We start from the raw sequence: 4,724 nt of genomic DNA on the forward strand, positions 1-4,724 counted from the left end.
TCATGTCATGTCCAACCTGCACAGGTGTGCTGGTTGCTGAGCTTATTCAATTAAAGAGGACATTCAGCAGCAGCAGTCCTGTGCCTGGTCGCTCCAACAGGGGCCAGACACAAGCGGCACCACCTATTGTCTTTTGCCTGCAGTAGGGGCCCACTGGACTAGCCAGCAAGCAGCTGCAGCAAATAAACAGGTAATCTTTCTTTCCAACACTGAACCCTGGTGGTGCATTTAATATATGCTACCATATAGGGGACATATCAGATATTAAACTGATATAAACAGACACCACATTTGATACCAGCCAAAAGGAAGAATGAGAAGTGATAACTGTGAAAGGGGAGGAACCAACGCTGTCCCCTTCACATGCACCATCACTACTTGTAGGAAGGTAGGCTGGCTGGCAGCCTCCCATACACACTCTGGCTGGGTGGCAGTCACCCACCAGTACACACAGCAGGCCCTAAACCCATATCATTATTGCTAAGCAGGAAGATGGGAGTCCATTTCACTCTGATGGACCATTTTTAAATGCAATCCATAACCTGGTTTTGGCAGGAACCCTTCTTACTCCTCCTACTTGCATTTGATACTGGGTTTAGGATCTGCATAGTAAACACACACACACACACACACACACACACACACAAGCACACACTTACCTGTGTTGCCTGCTGACGCCTCCTTGGCTGTCCCCAAACGGTATAAAACCAACAGCCACGGGAAGCTGTAAGGATAGAGGACATACCTGCATCCTATTGGACTCACTTGTCTTGGTTAAATCCAGCTTATTTGAAAACCTATGGATCTGCTGCTTCTGCTCATGGCAGTGCTGCTTCTGACAAGGCTGTTCTTTGGTGGGCCTAGGTGACATCACAATCTCCATGGTTACATACACAACAAAGGTCAGATGTTGTTTACACCTGGCCATGCCAGTGGTATTGAGTAGCATATCACAGTGCTAAGGGTCCTGGATGCAACAATCTTTCAATGGGGAATAGCCGCACTGAGTTTGTCAAGTGCACCCATGTTTGCAACTCCAACAATACACACATATGTATGTATGTAATGTATGTATGTAATGTATGTAATGTATGTATGTATGTATCTATCTATCTATCTATCTCTTTCTCTCTTTCTATATGTATATATATATATATATATATATATATATATTTTTTTTTTTTTTTCTTTTAAATATATATATATATATATATATATATATATATATATATATATATATACATATATAGAGAGAGAGAGAGATGGAAATACTTTTTTAAACATGTTTTCACCTTTTTTTTTAACCTTCTTTTTTTCTTCTCTCCATGTTTTCCTTCTTTCCTCCTTTTTTCCTATGCTGCTGCTTCTTATTTTTCTTCTTTTTCAGACCCTATCATTGCACTATTGCTTATTCAATACCACCAGCAGATGGAGACACTATATTACAACATTAGTTGTGAGCAGCAGTTTGTACAAACAAATGCCACATAGCTGATGTCCTATCCATTATTGCAATGGATGGTTGGCTGGCAACATTTGTTTTTATTATTCCAATACCACAGTACCAATGCATGGTCAATCAACAGCAATGACACCCCCATGTCAATTAACAAGATTCAGCACCCACTACCTGAAAGACAGCTACCTATCATCTCATGTCCAACCTGCACAGGTGTGCTGGTTGCTGAGCTTATTCAATTAAAGAGGACATTCAGCAGCAGCAGTCCTGTGCCTGGTCGCTGCAACAGGGGCCAGACACAAGCGGCACCACCTATTGTCTTTTGCCTGCAGTAGGGGCCCACTGGACTAGCCAGCAAGCAGCTGCAGCAGTAAATAAACAGGTAATCTTTCTTTCCAACACTGAACCCTGGTGGTGCACTTAATATATGCTACCAGATAGGGGACATATCAGATAGTAAACTGATATAAACAGACACCACATTTGATACCAGCCAAAAGGAAGAATGAGAAGTGATAACTGTGAAAGGGGAGGAACCAACGCTGTCCCCTTCACATGCACCATCACTACTTGTAGGAAGGTAGGCTGGCTGGCAGCCTCCCATACACACTCTGGCTGGGTGGCAGTCACCCACCAGTACACACAGCAGGCCCTAAACCCATATCATTATTGCTAAGCAGGAAGATGGGAGTCCATTTCACTCTGATGGACCATTTTTAAATGCAATCCATAACCTGGCTTTGGCAGGAACCCTTCTTACTCCTCCTACTTGCATTTGATACTGGGTTTAGGATCTGCATAGGAAACACACACACACACACACACAAGCACACACTTACCTGTGTTGCCTGCTGACGCCTCCTTGGCTGTCCCCAAACGGTATAAAACCAACAGCCACGGGAAGCTGTAAGGATAGAGGACATACCTGCATCCTATTGGACTCACTTGTCTTGGTTAAATCCAGCTTATTTGAAAACTTATGGTGCTGCTGCTTCTGATCATGGCAGTGCTGCTTCTGACAAGGCTGTTCTTTGGTGGGCCTAGGTGACATCACAATCTCCATGGTTACATACACAACAAAGGTCAGATGTTGTTTACACCTGGCCATGCCAGTGGTATTGAGTAGCATATTACAGTGCTAAGGGTCCTGGATGCAACAATCTTTCAATGGGGAATAGCCGCACTGAGTTTGTCAAGAGCACCCATGTTTGCAACTCCAACAATACACACATATGTATGTATGTATGTATGTATGTGTATCTATCTATCTATCTATCTATCTCTTTCTCTCTCTCTATATGTATATATATATATATATATATATATATATATATATATATATATAATTTTTTTTTCTTTTAAATATATATATATATATATATATATATATATATATATATATATATACATATATAGAGAGAGAGAGAGATGGAAATACTTTTTTAAACATGTTTTCACCTTTTTTTTACCTTCTTTTTTTCTTCTCTCCATGTTTTCCTTCTTTCCTCCTTTTTTCCTATGCTGCTGCTTCTTATTTTACTCCTTTTTCAGACCCTATCATTGCACTATTGCTTATTCAATACCACCAGCAGATGGAGACACTATATTACAACATTAGTCGTGAGCAGCAGTTTGTACAAACAAATGCCTCATAGCTGATGTCCTATCCATTATTGCAATGGATGGCTGGCTGGCAACATTTGTTTTAATTATTCCAATACCACAGTACCAATGCATGGTCAATCAACAGCAATGACACCCCCATGTCAATTAACAAGATTCAGCACCCACTACCTGAAAGACAGCTACCTATCATGTCATGTCCAACCTGCACAGGTGTGCTGGTTGCTGAGCTTATTCAATTAAAGAGGACATTCAGCAGCAGCAGTCCTGTGCCTGGTCGCTCCAACAGGGGCCAGACACAAGCGGCACCACCTATTGTCTTTTGCCTGCAGTAGGGGCCCACTGGACTAGCCAGCAAGCAGCTGCAGCAAATAAACAGGTAATCTTTCTTTCCAACACTGAACCCTGGTGGTGCATTTAATATATGCTACCATATAGGGGACATATCAGATATTAAACTGATATAAACAGACACCACATTTGATACCAGCCAAAAGGAAGAATGAGAAGTGATAACTGTGAAAGGGGAGGAACCAACGCTGTCCCCTTCACATGCACCATCACTACTTGTAGGAAGGGAGGCTGGCTGGCAGCCTCCCATACACACTCTGGCTGGGTGGCAGTCACCCACCAGTACACACAGCAGGCCCTAAACCCATATCATTATTGCTAAGCAGGAAGATGGGAGTCCATTTCACTCTGATGGACCATTTTTAAATGCAATCCATAACCTGGTTTTGGCAGGAACCCTTCTTACTCCTCCTACTTGCATTTGATACTGGGTTTAGGATCTGCATAGGAAACACACACACACACACACACACAAGCACACACTTACCTGTGTTGCCTGCTGACGCCTCCTTGGCTGTCCCCAAACGGTATAAAACCAACAGCCACGGGAAGCTGTAAGGATAGAGGACATACCTGCATCCTATTGGACTCACTTGTCTTGGTTAAATCCAGCTTATTTGAAAACCTATGGATCTGCTGCTTCTGCTCATGGCAGTGCTGCTTCTGACAAGGCTGTTCTTTGGTGGGCCTAGGTGACATCACAATCTCCATGGTTACATACACAACAAAGGTCAGATGTTGTTTACACCTGGCCATGCCAGTGGTATTGAGTAGCATATCACAGTGCTAAGGGTCCTGGATGCAACAATCTTTCAATGGGGAATAGCCGCACTGAGTTTGTCAAGTGCACCCATGTTTGCAACTCCAACAATACACACATATGTATGTATGTATGTATGTATGTAATGTATGTATCTATCTATCTATCTATCTATCTATCTATCTATCTCTCTCTTTCTATATGTATATATATATATATATATATATATATATTTTTTTTTTTTTTCTTTTAATATATATATATATATATATATATATATATATATATATATATATACATATATAGAGAGAGAGAGAGATGGAAATACTTTTTTAAACATGTTTTCACCTTTTTTTTTAACCTTCTTTTTTTCTTCTCTCCATGTTTTCCTTCTTTCCTCCTTTTTTCCTATGCTGCTGCTTCTTATTTTTCTTCTTTTTCAGACCCTATCATTGCACTATTGCTTATTCAATACCACCAGCAGATGGAGACACTATATTACAACATTAGTTGTGAGCAGCAGTTTGTACA

The 4,724-nt window shown here is 41.1% G+C and overlaps 2 pseudogenes; both read right to left on the bottom strand.

The window, feature by feature from the left end:
* Window positions 1-217: 217 nt before the first annotated feature.
* Window positions 218-320, bottom strand: LOC130363379 (U2 spliceosomal RNA; annotated as a pseudogene).
* Window positions 321-3,488: 3,168 nt separating this feature from the next.
* Window positions 3,489-3,591, bottom strand: LOC130363381 (U2 spliceosomal RNA; annotated as a pseudogene).
* Window positions 3,592-4,724: the final 1,133 nt, after the last annotated feature.

Source organism: Hyla sarda, chromosome 3 (genome assembly GCF_029499605.1).
Source record: "Hyla sarda isolate aHylSar1 chromosome 3, aHylSar1.hap1, whole genome shotgun sequence".
Taxonomy (NCBI): domain Eukaryota; kingdom Metazoa; phylum Chordata; class Amphibia; order Anura; family Hylidae; genus Hyla; species Hyla sarda.